Raw genomic sequence first — 19,895 nt, forward strand, 5'->3', positions numbered from 1 at the left:
CTTTCCTAGAGCCCTGGATGGGCTTGGAGCCACCTTTGTCGAAGACCCCTCTGCCTACACCTACTTTCACCTGGGAAGGTGATTTTCACCTAGAGGGCACTTCTCGGCAAAGGACAGATTCCAGGGCCCTAGGAGGTCTCAAAGATTACCTAGGTCTCTAATGATCCTGCACATTTTGCAACTTTCTGCTTGGTTGTTGAGAGTGTTGAGAAACTGAGACCAGAGAGGGGGTCTCATGTGCCAAGGCATTGCAGGAAGTCAGCGGTGGATCCAGGTTAGGGTCTTGTCCTACTCACCTCCAACTGGCTCTCTGATTTCAGTGGAACCAGCCTAGGATGATGATGTCACCTTTAGCAAAGAATGCTCAGATTTACACAACCAGTTGTCATTTACACAGTGGTTCCCATCCACGTCCTCAGCTGACAGCAAACTGAAGGCACTGCCCTCCTCATTTCACAGAGGAGGAAACTGAGGCTGAGAAGAGGTTGAGGGGGCTCCCCAGGCAGTAGGTGGAGGTCGGGTTTCCTGACCTCAAGCACAGAGTTCTTTAGAATATGCCGGTGGTTCCCAAGCTCTAGTGCATATCAGACTCTTCAGGGGGAGCTTGTTTGAAATGGGGGTTCCTGAGCCTCACCTCCAGGAATTCTGTTTTGCTAGGTTTGGGGCAGGGCCTGGGGATCTACTTTCTAAACCGACTTCCCAGGAATTCTGAAGCAGGTCATTGGTGGGTCATACCCAGAGATGACTTCGCCATGCGTACCCACCTCCTGGGTACCGTGTTCACACGCACATTCAGATTCAGTGGACCTAGGGCGGGGCCAAGGATCCACACTGTATTTCTAACAAGCTCCCAGGCAATGCTGCTGGACCGTGGACCACTCTGAGAATCACTGTGATTGGGACGGTAGGTGCTCTTATCCCCGGAGTGGATATGTTGCAAAGTAAGCAGACACTCTCCTGCTGTCCCCTTCCAGGAGAGGCTAATTTATGGGGTCATTTCATTTTCTGACATTTCCTCTGACCCTCAATCTAAATACCTCCCTGTCTACATTCCCTACATCAGAGATGGGGGAGTCTCAAAAGTAGAAGAAAGGAAAGGCAGAGCTCTCACCAGACGCCACTGCTTAGAGGAATCCCACCAAGTTGCTGTTGGCAAAACCTGTCCTTAATGTCCCAGGAGCTCGGGGAGAGACAGGAACTGTTGAATGGCCCTAACTCCCCCAAGATACCCTTTCTATATGTCTCTTTTCCATACCTTCCTGATAGGATTTCTATCTGCCTCCTGCATCTTGTGTTATGTTAATATTTCCATAAGTATTTTTAATTAGATTTTCCAAGCAAAAGAAAGTTTCCAAAGTTAATTAAAAGTTGCCTCACTGTAATTATATAAAAGCAGCTTTTTGCTTCTGAAAATTAAATTGTTATGATTAAACTACTCTATCCGTTTAAAGATTTCAGTGGAATGTTTATTATTTGTTTATTATGGAGAGAACTTGGGAGGGATGCTGCTTCCACAGCCAGGGCTCGGTCCAGCCGACGTCGTGTCACGGACTCAGCTCTTCCCGCCTTTGATGATTTCACGCCCCTGGGGCTGGAAGAGCAGATCCTGTGTGCGTTTTGATGATTGCGTGCAGTGCAGGCTTTGAGCGTGTCCCCAGATTCTGGCTCCCGTTGCATGGTAGGTTGCATCATAACTCACTTATATTGGCTGTTTCTCCCTGTTCCATCCTCTTTTTAATTGGGCTTGGTCGCATGATTTCCTCCGGCCAATGAAATGTGGACAGAAGGGCTGTGTTCCCCTTCTGAGCAGAAACGGTAGGAGCCAGCCTTGATCGTCTCTCTTGGCTTTGCCATCATGACTGACAATGTCCCAGACAGAGGCTGCCCCATCAGCCTGCGACCTGGGGAGGAGAGAGCGTGGAGCAGAGACGCAGCTACCTTGCAGCGGACATGCAGTGTGTGGGAGGAATGAACCCTCTTTCTTGTTACTGCAGCCAAATCTAGCCTTTCTCCGACTTATACGTTGTTGCTTGTGGGTGACAGAGCTTTTTCTTTTTTCTTTTTTCTTTTTTCTGAAGGATAGAGATTGTTTTGTCTGATGCTGGACAGTGAAAAATTATGACCCCAGTCTGGCTTTTGGGCCTTCAACATTTACCCCTCATGTATCATTTCAGCTACACTTCCTACCTCTTTCTTCATTCCGAAGCAGTGGTTCTCTGTGCTTTTGCTTGGTCTAAAGCAGGCTTCTCGAAAACCGAAGAGCTCACTGACCCTCACAAATGCGGCTCTAGTCCTCAGCATTAAAGGCTCAATGCAGTCACTTTAGCTGGTCACTTAATGAGGCCAACCAGGTCAGAGAACACGATGGACACTGAATCTGGTGGCTGTCCAGATGATCCAGAAAATTCATTTAAAAAAATGACCTGGGGAAGAGGGAAAAGAGATATAGGGAAACCACACAATAACGTTTACAGCTTCTTCTCAAAAGAGACACCATCACCTTTGCATATATTTTATTAGAAAAGTGAGTCCGTACATTGAAGCTGTGCTCCTCTTCCAGGGAGGGGCAGTGAATATTTTGAGCAACGATACAATCCACTGCACACAACATCTTCTACTATACGGGAACCTTCTGGAGGGCAGAATCCAGGCACTAGTTAATCATCAGCATCTCAGCACCTGCAAGAGAACAGTGAATATGCAGGTGCTGAGTACGCGCATGTTGGATAAACTCACCTCAGGAGAATCACAGTTAAGCTAGACCAACTCCTCTTGGGACAGACAATGTTGTTATCACCACTTTAAAATGAAGAAACTGAGTGAGTCTTAGTTGCCTGGCTTGTCACACACCCCCATGTGATGGAGCTGCCAGTAGATCCTAAGTCTCTTTGTTCTTGGGCCAAGGCATAAATGTGAGACAGAGTCCTGGTACCTGCAGTACAGGTGGAAGCACAGACTTTGGGGGCAGAGGTGCTCCCAGGAGAGCATCCAATCACCTGTCTTCCTTCAGAGAAATACTCCTTCCTTTGTAATTAGCTAACCCATAGTTGTTCTATGGTCTTGGCAGGGGGCAATGAGCTGCACTGTTCAATGGACCACAGGTTCCTCCCCAGACCTATCTGGGTTTTAGGGAAAGATAATTCTTCTTTAAGGCATGGAGTTTTGGAGTTCTTCATTTGAGACTGCACGTAAATATAAAATGATTACTCTTCACCACCACCACCAAGCTCAACAAAAGTTCTCTCCGCCATGAAGCTTTTCTAAAAAATTATTTAATTCAACCAATTTGCACTGAGTGCCAGTTATATGTCAGGCATTTTATTAGAAACTTTATATAGAAAGACCATTGTTTAACTCTCAAAACAAGCCTGAGGGTAAGTATGCGTATTATACCCATCTTACAGGTGAGGAAACCTCATCTCAGTGAGGTGAATTGTCTTGCCCAAGTTCACACAGGTAGGAAGAAGCAGATCTGGACCTTGAATGCAAAGTCCCTGCTCCTTCTAACATGATGCCACCTTTGACTACGCCCTTCCTCCCAGGTGATATGTAACCACTTCTCTATATGACACTTTGGAATAGTTCTAGCACGGTGCCTGGCACATATGTTGGAATGCAATAAATACACATGTAGAGGAAAGAGGCAGGCAGGACCAGGAGCCCACAGTCCTAGATTCAAGGCTGAGAGCTCTGTGGATTCTTACTGCAGTGACCTTGGCCAAGCAATTTCCTTCTCACAGTTCCATGTTCCTAGTCTGTAAATTGGGACCGAGAGTCCCAGCCCTTGAGGCCTCACAGGGGATAGTGAGGATCAGATGACGGTGGAAGGGAGTGAACTTGAGCGGGCTGGCCTGATGGCTCCTTCTCTGCATGCCGTCACCCAGCGACACTGTACACCTGTTCTGAGCACTGCCTAGCGGGACCTTGAGTTAGAGAACAACAAACACCTCTGAAATGGTAATTGCAAGCTGATGAATATTTTGTCATTTTTCAGGCCAACATCAGCCTTTCCTGCCTTCAAAGTTCTTCACTTTGGCTGCACACTTGAGTGACAGGTGCCTGGAGGGCGCCAGGCAGGGGACTGGGCCACAGTGACATTATAGACCATTATGCAAATGCCTGTTATTTCTGCGGACCGACTCTCTGGCCCACCTGGGAGCTCTGGGAAGCTGTCGCCACAGGCGCTGTTGCTCTCCGAGGTGCTGAATCTCTTGGCACAGACCCTGCAGTCTCGCCCCACGAGGAAGCTCTCTACCAAGGGAGACCCGTCAGATCAGGACAGCTCTCCCATTCCACTCAGTTGCCTGAATTGCATGACAATTTTATCTGACAACCCTCTTCTTCATCACTCTAGAGTCTCTGAGACCTCGTCTCATCTCAACCTCCCAAGAACTCCAGGGGTATATTATTTATTTCCATTTGAGGATGAGGAAAGTGGAGCTTGAAGAGGTTAAGTGACATGTCCAAGGCCACAGAGAGAGGCAGTGCTGGCCCACAGTGGCCTGCCATTAAGCTCATTCTTCTTTGCCCCAAATATCCTTTGTCATCAGTATTTTAGTGATTGACAACTTCTTCCATCCAAGCCAAAAGTAGGTGTTTCATCCCAAATGTCTTCACCTTCCTTACCCTGACCATCTAACTAGACCCCAAGTGCTACAAACTCTCTATCCTTAACATCTTGCCACTCACTCCTCTGCGTCTCCCTGCCACACCTATTAATAAATCCAGGCCCTCATCTTCTCTCACCAGAATTACAGCTACAACCACCCAAGACACCTTTCCAATCTGAGGCTTGCTCTCTGATCCATACTCTACCCTGGGGCTGCCAGAATGATCTTTAGAAAACCTGGATTGGATTGGATCCTGCCGCTTGTCTTCCATTGGCTCTCAGGCATTAAGAAGATGTCTAAGCACCTGGCTGGACATTCAGGGACCTTTGTTACCTGACTCTTGCCTCCTCTAGCCCAGATTCTCATATTACGCCCCCCCCACAACACCCACCAGTTCAACGCACTCTCTGGTCCCCACCCACTCCTGGTGGCTTCTCATGTGCCCTGTGATCTCTCTTCAATCTTTGCCTTTGCCTAAACTGTTCCCTCTCCTCGGAATACCTTTCCCAACCTCTTCACCTGGATAACTCCTACCTGATTTAATGGCTCAGCTTAGAACTCCCTTTCTGTGGAAAACATTCCTTGGCTAACAAGGCAGGGCTCGTTGTCATTCCTATGAGCACCCACAGCTCCCAGGCTTTCTGATCTATAATCACTTGTGCTGCTGCATCGAACTGTCTGAACACACGCCGGTCTCTCCCTCACACTGAAGCTATACAAGAGTTGCTGAGTCTTAGTATCTGCGTTTAATCCAGTATAATAGTGGCAGACCCATAGTAAGCATTTAAATACTTATGGAATGAACAACTAAGCTTTGAGGGTCAGACAGATCTGGATTCAAATCCCAGTGTCTCCACTTACTAGCAAGCTTACTGTGAACTAGTACTTAGTCTCTTCATGCTTTAGTTTCCTCATCTTTAGAAAAGGTCTGGTAATAAAACCTACTATTGACTCCTGGTCTACTTTCCCCGCCCCTGGATGGCCCAACCCTCCGGGGAGACGGTAGGGACAGGGGGGGCATGATCTGAGAGGTGGGCTTCCCACTACTCCCTCCCTGTGTGGAGTCCTAGGAGGATGCACAACTGTCTTTCGCCAGACTCAGCTGAGGATTTGGGATTGGCTTCCAGGCGGTGACGCTGATGAGTCAAGCCGCCAAGGCAACTCGGATATGCAGCTGCGTGATTTATTACCCGACACGGACTAGAGCTAGGGGGAGAAACACTAGATTGGCAGGACTTGGACAGTCAATCTTTCCCCAGGCTGGAGGCTCAAGTTGACCACAAGTCCTAGTCTTTCCCTGTCATTTTTGTCTGTGGCACAGCCCCTCCCAAACTTCTGTCTGGACCTTTCCTTAGGATGGTGCTGACTATACCATATGTGGTTCCCCTCGCGGGAAGCAGAGTAACGCCCCTTCCCCAGATATCCCTGCCCGAATCCCCAGAACCCGTGCATGCCGCGTCACATGCAAAGGGGGATTGCAGTCGCGGACGGAGTGAACGTTGTTAATCAGATGACCTTAAAGTAGGGAGATTATCCTGCATTACCTGGACGGGCCCAGTGTAAGCACAGGGTCCTTAAAGGCGGAAGGAGGGGACAGAAGAGAAGTCAGAGCTGGAGGGGGACGTTTGAAGATGCTGTGCTTCCGGCGTCGAAGAGGGAGGCGGGGGCAGCGACCCAAGGAGCGCGGTGGGCTCTGGAAGGGGAAGAGGCAAGGCCAGGGATTCTTCCCTAGAATTTTCCTTTTTGCAGGAATTTTTCTTGCAAAGCACCTTGATTTTGGCCCACTGAGACCAATTTTAGACTTCTGACCTCCAGAGCAGTAAGATAATAAATCCGGGTTGTTTTAAGCCATGAACTTTGTGGTAATTTCTGACCACAAAGGGAAAAAGAAATGAATACACCACACATTCACTCTTTCTTCATGTCTGTGTGTCTTTCCCCTGTTATAACGTCAGTGCCGTAAAGCAGGTTTTCTATTTTCAGGGCACTGGGGGATGGGATGTTAGTACGTGGCTTTGACGGGGACTTTTGTCTGTCCCAAATGGGCTTCCCTCTTGTGATTAAAAAACGTAACCATTCCACAGGTCCGTTTGTTTCCTCTCCTTGTTCTGTCTTCTCCCTCCCAAGATCCGACTGATCTGCAGATAACCTCCTGCATCTACCGATCACTTTTTCTTCTAGCCACTCTGGTACTTTCCCATCCTAAACACAGACTCCTCCGGTCAACGCCTCACATCAACACCCCGACGTGCCCAAGCGTCCTTTTCCATATTTTATCTCCCGACAAAAAGGAGCTCGTTTGTAATTTTCCCATCTATCCCTCTTGTTTTTCCTTTCTCTTTCTCCCTCCCCTCTTACCTTTTTCCCTTCCTTATTATTACTTTTGCTACCATTATGGATGAATAACATGAGAATAATGATCCCTGAAATGTTATAATTCTGTATACAAAGCAACAGAAAGTATCAGCGATCCCAATATCTGTTCCCTGTTTGCCAGTTGCAGAAGCAGAATCCTGTGACCACTGCAAATGGCCTCATTGTTCTAGGCGTTGCCATCGCTCGGTTTATTTTTAACTATTGTGCCGTGTCCTCGAAATTTAAACTTTCTCACTACGTGGCTACCCGGGGGTGACAGATTCCTCGGTTTGCATTGCATTTCAGCGCACTCCGGAGGATCATGAGTAAAGTTCTGCCCAGAACAATTAGAAAGGGTCCGAATGCTGGGAGGGAGGAGAAACCACCTGCCCTGGCTCCTCGAATTCTGAATTTCAACTCCTGCTGTACTAAGCACCCCTATAGTGCTTATTTTCCCAAATGCTGCTTTCCACGGGGCAGGCAATTACTACAACTTGTCCTCAGGCTGAAGTTCAGATGTGGGGCATACACTTGCAATATCATTGGTAGAATCTCCAAATGCCTATCAAAGATGACAGGCAAAGGCTGAATATAGGCAAATACTGATGCTCAAGGTTTTGTTTAAAATTCTTCCCTAGTTTTCTCCACTGGAACGTCATTACCCTTCCCCCTCCCCTGTTCCGACTTCGAAAAAAAAGTCTTTAATGCTTTAAAGACAGAAATTGATATTCTATAATCACTAATGTTATTTATATTCTATGAACATATCACACAGCATGAGCAGTTTAACAATGAAACAAATTAAGAATCTCAAAACAGTTTCCAGTCAGCCCACAGATACCCGTTTGGGTTTCTTTAGTTCTCCTCTTCCTCCCTGTTCCCGAATTTAATTGAAATTGTGGTAAAACATATATGACATAAAATTTGCCACTTAAACCATGTTTTCAGTGTAGAATTCAGTGGCACTAATTACATTCCTAATGTTGTGCAAACATTGCCACTATCTCTCTCCCAAATATTTTTATCACCCCCAAACAGAAACTCTGTACCATTAAGCAATAACTCCCCATTCCCCCTGGCCTCTGCCCCTGATAACCTCTAATCTACTTTCTGTCTCTATGAATTTGCCTATTCTAGCTATTTCATGTGAGTGGATTCATACAATATTTGTCTTTTTTATGGCTGAGTAATATTCCATTGGATGTACACACCATTGTACTGTATTCCTTCTTATGGCTGAATAATATTTCATGATATATCACATTGTCTATATAAACACACATATATATAAAACACATTATATATATATATACCAGATTTTGTTTATCCATTTATTTGTTGATGGACACTTGGGTTGTTTTCCCCTTTTTGGCTATTGTGAATAATGCTGCAATGAATGTTGGCATACAAGTATCTATTTGGATCTCTATTTTTAATTCTTTTGTGTATATACCTAGGAGTGGAAAACTGGGTGATATGGAATTCTATGTTTCACATCCATCAAATTGTTTTCCACAGAGGTGGCACCATTTTACATTCTCACAGACAATGTACAACATGGAACCTCACTCTTCTAATATTTTCCTTTCCCCTTTACATTTTTCCTTTAAATAGAGCCATTGTTAACTACATTACTTCTCCAATTTCTCAGAGGCCATTGAGTACATACTTTTAAAATCAGGGGTCTACATTTTCATTATTCACAAAGATTGGACCAAGACATGAAACATGCAAACTGCCACCCAGCAAGAGCAATGTCCGTGACACCGTGGATCCCACGCTAACGACTGAGCTGGGCTCTCCATGAACCAGCCATAGAAGACCAAAACACAGCTGATCTTGGTCTTTACACTACATTTCAGGTCCAGTTCCATTTTACATCACATTTAGATATCCCTGAAGATAACTTATAGACATTTTTGGCTCATTCTCAGATTTTTTTCATCCCCATATAAAACACAAGGATTCAATAAGTAATAGTCATAGGAATGTTAGTGCACACAATCCAAAGTTTAGCATGAATTAGCACATGACAGGCCTGTTCTCACAATTTTACATTCTAAGGTACCTGCAAAGCTGCCCAAGAGATAAAATGGAGTCACAGCTGAAAAGAATTCAATCAAACTCACACAACACAAACAAACAAAATGATCTCAAAGAGATTTTTCTTTCTTCCAGTTAGGAGGAATCCTGCAATCTTGTGTGGGATTCAGTGAGTCAAAGTATAAAAAGCACATGGTACACTCAGGCACACAGTACGTGGTCAGTATGTTGGTTAATAAAGAGTATCTGGACGTGTCATTCAAGACTGAGTCCAAACACAATTTTGGAACCTATGAAACAGAGAATAAGTGTTCATCTAAAACTCAAAACCAGTCAGTAGTTGGGACTCAATGTGACTTAGGTCTCCCAGTCCCCAGTCCTGGGCTCTCTCTACTCCACAAGGTCCCCACCTCCATCACCCAGCCAACGAGGGACATTCACTTTAGCACATGCCGTGTGCAAGGCACCGTGGGAGTGCAGATGCCTTAACGCAATCTGAGATGTGACCTTTATCAGCCAGAGATAAAGATCATGTGGCCAAGGTAGGGTTTGCTATATGCTGAGTTAGAAACACGGGACTTAACGTTGGAGATTTTAGTGCTTTTGGAGCTCAGGGTGTGGGGTAATGAGTGTGAGGATTTAGACAGACCTGGGTTCAAGTTCTGGCTCTGTCACCACTGGCTGGGTGATCCTGGCTTCCCTGGTCCTCGATTTCTTCATGAGATGGTTGGGATGCTGTCTGTCAAGAGCAGGTGATTTGTAGCTGTCAGTTCTCTTCACACCTTGAGTGATGAATGCTGTCCAGGAGCTCAGGATGCAGGGACACCAGCATCATGCTCATGGTTGTAGGTGAAGGCTCTTCATTTCCAAGGTGATGGGTGATGCTGTTTACACGTTGAATGCAGTGGGCCGGGCTGGGCCTGTCTCGACAGGAGGTAAGAGCAAAGAAGTCTTGTACAATTCTGCAGGGAAGTCTTGTACAGTTTCCAGCCTTCAAAATCTGTGCTGTTTTGCATCTGTATCATCTCCAGAACTTTTTTTTTTATTTGGTCTTTTAGAGATGAATCTCTTTGGGGAAACTGAGGAACCAAGCAGTTTTTCCTGACCTATTCCAGTGAAAGCACTCACTTTCTCAGCAATGAGTCTGGGGAACCAATGGGCAAATAAGACTCCATCATAAATTTATATGTACATTTCCCCTTCTTCCCTTCTTCCCCTTCTTCCCTTCCCTCCCCTTCTTCCCTTCCTCCCTTCCCTCTCTCCCTCCCTTCCTCCTTCCTTTCTTTTCTTCCTTTCTTCCTTCCTCCCTCCCTCCCTCTCTTCATCCCGTCCTTCCAACAAGTACTTAGTGTCACCTGCCCTATTCTCAGGCACATGCCTAAGCACTGCTGTCACTCTTAGAGCAAGACATAGAGTGTGAATTCAAGGCATTCATCATCTAGTGGGTGAGACAAATACCATAAATGGATACTTATGATGCATGTGATGTGGGTCCTAACAAATCCTGCTGTGAGAGCACAGAGGAGGAACCAGCTTCCTCTGCTTGGAACACTGGAGAAGGCTTCACAGGAAAAGGCCTTCCACGCAGAAGACAAAGTGCATGCAGAGGCTGAGAGAAGAGAATAGGATGGTTCATGTGGGGATCACCAGTGGCTGGTGCAACTGCAGGGAAGCGCCTGGGCTGCAAGAGACAGAGGAGACAGGCTAGAAGTGCGGGTTGGTACCAGATGGGGGTGGGGACATTGGACTTTGTCTGAGCGGAGGAGGATGTTGCCCTGGTCATCCATGGTGTTGGAGAACCCACTCTGGCTATAGTGTGGTGGTCTGGAGGGGAGCAAGATTTGGGGTTGGAAGACCTATTATGGTGGTTCTGGAGAAAGATGGTGGTGGGTTGAGCATGGGAGGAGATGGAGAGGAGTTATGATGAGCTGGACACAGTGACTCACTGCGTGGATGGGAGAGGGAACCACTGCAGGTGACCCTAGGATCTGGGTGGCCTGAGGCATGCAACTGAGAATGCAGGATCAGGAGCAGCTTTGCACCTCCTGGGGTAGAGGGATGCGCCAATCTCCTGTGTCCAGGTCCCTGAGGGCAGCTCTGGGTGGAGATGCCCAGAAGACGGAGATGCCCACAAGACGGGTAGGAGGGCAGGTGCAGAGGAAGCAGCGTGGAGCAAGGGGAAGGATATCCAGGCACATCTGTAGCTGAGGCTTGGACAGTTAAGGAGTGACTCAGGGTCCTATCAGGGATCCACAGATTCTGCCTGTCTGCCTCTGGGACACATAGTAAGGGGGTCATCAGTGGGCAAGAGTTCTCCATCTCAGGAGAAATTTCGGAGGCCTAGTCAAGTGTGTGGCCACTGGAGGGTGTGTGTGTTAGAGGAAGGAAACAGAGAATAAGATGAAGCAAATCAAGTTCATGAACTTGGAGACAGCAAAATGACATCGAGAACAGACCTTTTCAGCCCTCCTGCCTCCTGAAAGCTCCCAGAACATCCTGGCCTTAGTGACCCTTACAGGAGAGGGGTTGGGTCCCCTGGTCCCATGGGAATTAGGCCTGGATGCCATCTACTTCCTATAAAATGCCTTCCTTCTTTTCTTCCTTCCTTCCACCAACTTTAATTGAGCACTTCTTTTGTTTTAGGCCCTGTTCTGGTCACTGGGGGCCTGAGATAGAGTGAGACACTGTCTCTACTCTCCAAGGCCTCCCAGTCCCGAGTTGGGGGCAGATGAAAAAGCAAATGCCTTCAATGCACTGTGGGAAGTGCTGGGGTTGAGGAATCTGGGGCCACATGGAGCCCTGCTGGGGCCCGGGGTTGGGGGGCCCAGGCCGTGGCCCCAGGAAAGCACGATCCAGTCTGTCTGTTCCCCAGTGCAGTTGTCCGTCTTCCTGACTCCCCAGCCTCAGGCTAACTCTGGGAAACAGTTTTCTTTTTAGAGAACAATGGCGAGGCCCAAGCTTGGGGCCAGCCAAGGCATTTACAGAGCGTCCGCAGCGAGCACTGGCGCGGGGCCCGGAACACGGGAATAAACTTCACACCTGGCCCTGGCCAGTCTCAGATGCGCAGCAGTTGGCTCTTTGGACTGATATCCTGCTTGGAGCTTTGGTTTCATTTACATCCTCCTGAAATCGGGAACATTTTCTTCCTTCTCTCTTTGGCAAACTTGGCTTTATCTCACGTCGGCCCTCAGAGTCCCATCTTCCCATGGAGACCTTGTGGCCTGGCTGGGCGGGGTGGGGGATCCTGAGAGAGGCCCGCGTTTACAGCCCTCCCCCCTTTTTTAAACCTTTTTTTCTATTGAGGTGAAATTCACATGACATCCAGTTAACCCTTTGCAGTTGATGGTTCACAATGCCGTGCACCCAACAGCTCTCTCTACTTTCAGAGTGTTTTCGTCACCCCAAAAGGAAACCCTGTACCCCTTAAGTACTCCCCATTCTCCCCTCCCCCCTTCCCTGGTTATAAGCAATCTGCTTCGTCTCTATGGATTGGCCTCTTCTGGACATTTCATGTAAAAGAAATCATGTAACATATGACTGTAGTGAGCTGCATTGTGTCTCCCCAAATCCTTATGTTGAAGTCCTAATCCCAGCACCTCAGAATTTGACTGTGCTTGCAAAGAGTATCTGTACAGAGGTAATTAATTCCAGTGGAGGTCATCAGGGTGGGCCCTAATGACCGTGACTGGTGTCTTTTTAAGAAGAGGAGGTTAGGACGCAGGCGCACACAGAGGGAAGACCACGTGAGGAGCAGGAACAGGATGGCCGTCTGCCAGCCAAGGAGAGAGGCCTCGGGAGAACCAGCCCCGCCCACACCCTGATTTGGGCCTTCACAATGGTGAGGAAATAAGTTTCTTGTTTAAACCGCCCAGTCTGTGGTATTTTGCTACGGCAGCCCTAGCAAACTATTAATAATAAAGTGACTTAAAAAAAGACTTTATTTTTAGAGCAGCTTTGGGTTCATAGCAAAATTAAGGGAAAGGTACAGAGATTTCCCGCATACCCCCTCCCCCACATATGCACAGCCTCCCCGATGTCACCGTCCTGTGGTGACAGGTCACTGTAGGGTGTTTCCGAGGTTCAGCGGTGTTGTGGCATGTATCGTTGCCCAATTCCTTTTTATGGCTGGATAATATTTCGTCGTGTGTCCCATTTGCTTGTCCAGTCATCTGTTGGGGGACAGTTGTGTTGTTTCCACCTTCTGGCTGTTGCAAATAACTCTTCGTGAACACCGGGGTGCATGTTTCTGTGTGGACATACTCTTTCATTTCCCTTGGATGTATACCCAGTGGTGGAATTGCTGGGTAATATGGTAATTCTGTGCTTAGCTTTTTGAGGTGTTTAAAGCCTTTCTCCAAGACAACAATTATTTATGATGCGCCTATCGCCTGCCCAGAACCCCGTATAGTGTTGCAGTGAGGAGTGCGATTCTGATAATGAACTGCCTGGCTCGTAGGTGGCTTAACTCCTCCCCAGCCTGAGGACCCCAGGCAAGTTGCTTAACTCTGCTCCTCGCTTTCCCGAGGTGAGCCTTATAGGATGGAAGGGGACACAAAGGACCTACTATATGGGGGTCACTCAGTAAGTGTTCACTACTTTAAAATCCCAGAAGGTATGCTTAGGCACATCGTCAATGCTTAAATTATTGGCTGTTTTTATTATTGGAGCTCACCTGGGAGGATTCGAACCTGTGGATGTCAAGGGTTGCACTCTAGGAGGAGGGAACAGAGTGAGTGGTTTGGGGACATCTAGGGCAGGTGCATTGGGCTAAAGTGAGGTGTGAGAGGAAGTAAGAGGTGGGTTTTCAAAAGTGAGTTGGGTGCTCGCTTCGGCAGCACATATACTAAAATTAGAACAATACAGAGAAGATTAGCATGGCCCCTGAGCAAGGATGACACACAAATGCGTGAAGCGTTCCATATTTTTGTGATATAGCACCTCTTGTATACTCCTGGATAGAGCTCAAATGCATTCTAAGTGAAGTATCCCAAGAATGGATAAACAAGCACCACAAGTACTCACCATCAAATTGGTATCAACACGTAAGTACACATATAAGAATAACATCTATTGGGTGTCGGGCAGGGGGGAGGGGGGATGGGGGAGGAGGGGACAGGTATATGCATACACAATGGTGTAGTGTGCATACACAATGGTGCAGTGTGCACCATCCAAGGGATGGACACGCTTGAAACTCGGACTTGGGGGGGAGGGGGGAGGCAAGGGCAATATACGTAACCTAAACATCTGTACCCCCATAATATGCTGAAATAAAAAAAAAAAAAGTGTGTTGGGGGCAGGCTTCAGAAGGCTTGAGGACGTCCGGCTCTCGGCAGGCCCTGAATGCCAAGCCTGGTCTCAGCCCTGGAAGTTCCAAAGGGACAGCTGTCACTGAGATCTGTGGAAGGAGGGTTGGGTGGGTTTGCACTCTCACGTGTGAATGGACAGGAATTAGCAATCGCAGCTTTGCTTTCCACGGTTTGTAATAGTGGAGCTAAACTGTTGTACTCTAAATTTTCAAAATTTATGGGAGAGAAGAGATTTGTTTAATGCGGAGTTCCTTAGACCAGAGCCAGAAAAATGTGCCCTTAACATCATGATAATCGATGGAAAAGCCACTACACTAGCATTTTGCCAAGCCTTGCAAAAATAATGTAAAGGAGAATGCAAGACAAAAAAAAAAAAAAAGACATCATATCATAAACCAGGGCTAATATGAAAACTTAAAAAAGGATATAGTTGGCATAAGATAAAATGTGTTTTTGAATTTTGAAGAAGATAATTCAGGATTAAAGTTACCTGTCATAGCCAGCATATTTTTTAAAATCAGTTTTTCATAAAGGCAAATTTATTCATCTTATATAACTGTCCTTTGTCATAAAATTAGGACTTTTCAAATCCATATATACACACACATATAACATATGTACTATATATCCCAGTATATATTTTATGCATAATACATAATAATTTGTGTGTATTAGTTCTGATTTTATTTTATTATTCTATTTTATTTATTTAATTTTATTTTTTTGAGACAAAGTGTTGCTCTGTTTCCGAGGGTAGAGTGCTTCTGGGCCCAAGCGATCCTCCTGCCTCAGCCTCCCAAGTAGCTGGGACTATACGTGTGAGCCACTGTGCCTGGCTAATTTTTCTATTTTTTTATAGAGACAGGGTCTTACTCTTGCTCAGGCTGGTGTTGAACTCCTGACCTCAAGCCATCCTCCCGCCTCTGCCTCGCAGCGTGCTAGGATTACAGACGTGAGCCACCGCACCCAGCCAATGTCCTATTTTTGGTCCAGCCAAGTGTGGGGCTTTTCAGGCAGGTAACCTGGGGCTTCCAGGGGATTACAGTGAGGAGAAAATGGCTTCAGGCCTAACATCTTCCTTGGAACACTCTGTGGCAAGTTACACAACTTTTTCTAAATTAAGAAAAGATGCCTCTAGACCAACAGAAGCCTTGTAGGCCCTAAATCAGGACTCCTGGGTTCTTGCTGCAACATTCCCTGGCTTTTACCTTCTCTCTGTTGCTGGAAGTGGAGGGAAGGAGCACAGGCTTGAAATCAGAGGGCCTGGGACACAGCAGCTCTCAGGGGAGCTTGGCTAAGTCCCTGGCTTTCTCTGGATCTTGGTTTCGCCATGTTGAAATAAGGGAGTTGGGAGAGATGTTTGCATCTGGATTGGTTGAGGTTCGGGTGCAAGACCACCCAGGGTCTTACTGAGTATAACTTTGCTTGCAGAATCATTGCAAGCATTGAAGAAATGGATCCTAAGTTTAAATTTCAGGATCATCTCCCAAAACCACACACAGAGCTGGGCCACCAAGGGAGCTGCTGCCGCTGCTCAGATTAGGAGGCTGCAGAGTCGGGAAGGTGCCTGCCAAATTGAGAAGCCCCTACAGCCGCTGCAGGCTGGAGCCATGCCGCCTCTCCGGGACTCAGACTGGCTGCATGGATGCCTGAGCCCTGCCTTTCAACAGCTACGAAGCCAGGGACCCACCTCTGACTCGACTGCAGCTCCCTCGGAGACGCCTGTGACCGGGTTTGTCTGCAGAAGGGGCAGCTGATGCATTTCCTCTCCCCGTGATGCTCCTCCTCTGCCTTCCAAAGCTTGCATGGCCGCATTTGGGTGGCAGAACTTAATCCCATTTGAAAACCCAGCTGCAAAGGAGTCCAGGAAATGTAGCTTGGAGAGCCCCACTCTGCAATTCAGACACACGTTGGCAGAACCAGCTAGTGGAAGTTGAATGAGGCAAGGTTCACCTCCTGTAAAATCGTGGTATAACAAACAGACTCACTCCACTTCTGGGACTCCTGCAGTTTAGGAACCCTGATGCTGCCCTGCTGGCAAGCAGTGTCCCTGTCCTGTACCCTTCTGCGTAGCCTGGGGCTGAGGATGGCCCATGATAGTCTTGTTAGTCCCTCAAGTTGGACCTGAGAACACTCCACGTGGGCCTTGCAAGCGAAATTCAATGAGATGAAGCTGGGCTCCTCGCAGTTCTAGAATTTCATCCTTCTAGGGATGAAGAACTCACTGGCCACGTTGTAATCCATTAACTCAAATTCCCAAGAAAAACAGAACCATAAGCAAAAATTTATATACAGTCATCCCTCGGTATTGGTGGAGAATTGGTTCTGGGACCCTGGGGAATCCCCAAATCTGCAGATGCTCAAGTCTCTTATATAAAATGGTGTTGTATTTGCATATAACATACACACATAGTCCTGTATGCTTTAAATCATCTCTAGACTATTTATAATATCTAATACAATGTAAATGCTATGCAAATAGTTATACTGTATTTTAAAATTTGTACTATTTTTTATTGTATTGTTATTTTTAATTTCTTTCAAATATTTATGATCCCTGGTTGGTTGAATCCGGGAAGCAGAACCCACAGATTCGGAGGACCGGCTGTGTTAGTGTTGCTGGGGAAGGCTATGCCAAGGAAGCAGGAAAGGACAGTGAGGCAGGGAAGAAGTTCTGCAAACCTAAGGGAGTATGGTGCTGAGTTGACCAGTTTTGTGCAGCTCATAACAGCTTCGTAAAACATCTTCAGAGGGGCTGTATGAAGGTATTATATCTTCAAAGAGTCTGCCCAAGGGAGGAAGGCGGAAGAATTTTTCTACTGGCTCCCTTCTCCTACTGGTCAGCTTTTGCTCAATTGAGAGCAACTCCCCTGCACTTCCAGGTTGTACAACTTAGCCCCTAAGCAGCTATGGGGAGATAAATCCTAAGACGGCTGGTGAGGGGGTGTGAGTGAGAAGAACATCCACCTGTCTGCCTGCCTACTGCAGCCTTGGGACCTGGCCGGGTGACCCAGTGCTCATATGTCTTCACTGAGCACGTCCCACGGAGTCTAGCGCATCAGTGGCCACTGGGCAGGGGCAGGAGGTGAGAGATCTGTCAGGTCGAACCCACGAGCAACACAGGGCCAGAAGCAGCTTCCAAAGCCACTCTGCCTAGCCACGTAGGGGAACACTACGATGTCAGGACCCCCTCATGGGTGGGCTGGAGCTCAAAGAACTCCTGAATTCTCCTCTGTGGCTTAAAGTCATGTGGACATGGCCAAGCAATCTTCCTAGGGGGGTTACCAACCACACTGAGCAGAAAACCATGGCCAGAGGCACCTGGAGAGGCACATAAATGAGTCAGATAGTGACCGATTGGCATTTGCATAACGTTGACATCTGGGCTGTCATCTCCCGTCTTCCTGGTATCAGGCACTTAAGACCACACTGATGGGGCAGTGAAGGGTCAGTTTTTGGGCAAAGAGAGAGGCGCTGGGAGGACTGGGTTAAGGGGAACGTGTGGCTCCAGAATGCTCGTAGCCTCATTAACGTGGGCAAATGTAGCTCAGCGTGTGAGAGGTGGGATGCTATGTAGGACCTTCTGGACCTTGGGAAACTGAGATGTGAGAATGGATACCCAGAGAAAACTTTGCATCTGTATTGAAAAGTCCCCTAGATTCTAAGGGTCAGAAGGGGCCACAAGAGTCACCTTGTGTGATCCCTTCTTTAAGATTTGGTTCTCTCCAGTGGTATCGCCTTCACTCACAGTGACAGGGAGCTCACTACCGTCACCCCCAGATCACATCGCTTATCTGGCCCTGGGCAGCCTCCTGGGATTTGTGGCTTTCTGTTCTCCAGGTTGAGCACCCCAGTTCTTTTCTCGTCCCTCATGAAACACAGATTTTGACCTTTGCTAGTGAACATCCTGCTGGCCTGTGTCCCTCTGAAAGGCCAGCATCCGGGATGAAAATCCACATTGCAGACCCGTCACTTGCCCCTGAAAACATGTCAGGTTCAAATCTACCAGGTTTTCAGGGGGTGGGGACAGAGCCAGACCTTTGGCAGCCCGGCCCAGCCCTGTGGGCCCCTGATTACAGGCTGCCGGGCGGCGGGTGTGCCTTTTCATTAGTGCCAACAATCAGATGCCACCCTGAGTGATGTCTGAGGCAGGGAGATGGAGGATAATAAGCCCCTTCCATCGCTCCGACTCCCTCTGGCTCCTGCGTGTGGAGCGAGAGCATGAACTGCACTCCGCCCCTTCCCCCTCTCACGAAGCTGCCAGTGCTCTCGAAGTCAGTGACTGTCAGGGCTGGAGGGAGCGAGGGCGCTCCACGCCTTAGATATTCCTCCTGAGCCCTCCCACCCACGCCCTTGGCTTCACCTGCCACCTGCAAGCTGGCCTCCCAGCCTGGAGCCGCCGGCCGGGGGCCTCCCTGGCGCTCCTGGTCCACAGACCCTGTGGCCTCACGGACATCTCTGACTGGAGGGGGATGGGCACGTGCCACTCAGCACGGCCCAACCCGGATTGTCCACGTCCCCCAGCAAGTCTGTCCTTCTCTTGGGTGTACCCTCCCCTCAGTGCACACACCCTAGGCACGCAGTCACCCACACCCCTGCCATCGCAATGGCTGTCTGATGGCTCTCCCCTGCCCTGCCTGGCTGCTTCCTCTCAGCAGTGGCACCAGAGTCCTGATTCTGAAACCGTCTCAGATCGCACCGCTCTCCCGCTCACACCCCCAATGGCTCCCTGTTACCTTGTTACTAAGTTCTAGCTCCATCTCCTGCCCATCTTTCCAGCTTCATCCCCCGCCCCCTTTGTCTTGCATTTGACTCCTCCATCAGACTACACCACGGTGATTCCCCCAAACACCCATTCTGTTCTGTGGCTGCAGGTGGGTCTCTCTCCCAAGGATGCCAGCGCCTGCTCTCTGACCTGAGCCCTCCAGTGAATGCCATTTTGTACCTCAAAACCCTACTTAGGTGTTGCCTTCTCTCTGATGCCTCTCTCAGTATGACAGGGATACTTATCCCTCCTCTTAAACTACGTCTGTATCCTATACACACAATTTGTTCATTCATTTATTCAACACATTTTGTTGACTGCCCACTAGACATTAGGTCTTTACTCTCATAAAGCCTGCAGTCTGGTGGGAGAGATAGACATTTAATACACACACACACACACACACACACACACACACACACACACACGCACACACACATTGCGATATGTTCTACAAAGCAAAAGAATAATGAAGTAATAGGATACACCAGTGGATAGGGGATGGGAAATATTATTTAGCTTGGAGAGTCATGAACCTTCACTGAGTGAGCGACATTTGTGCTGAGACCTGAGTAGGAGTCCTCCAGGGGAAGAACAGAGAAAGAGCATTGCCAACAGCAAACTTCTTGTGCAAAGGTCCTGAGGCAGAAAGGAGTGTGGCACAAGATAGTGAAGAATATATGAGAGTGGCTAGATCTCAGGGTGCAAGTGAGTGGGTTGGGGAGATGAGTCTGGAGAGAGGTGGGGACCAGACACATAGGAAGAGAGGAGGGTGCCTGGGCCTAGGAAGGTGCCTAGGGTGGAGATATGTGT

The sequence above is a fragment of the Propithecus coquereli genome, unplaced genomic scaffold, assembly GCF_000956105.1.
Source record: "Propithecus coquereli isolate 6110/MARCELLA unplaced genomic scaffold, Pcoq_1.0 Scaffold89, whole genome shotgun sequence".
In the NCBI taxonomy this organism is placed as follows: domain Eukaryota; kingdom Metazoa; phylum Chordata; class Mammalia; order Primates; family Indriidae; genus Propithecus; species Propithecus coquereli.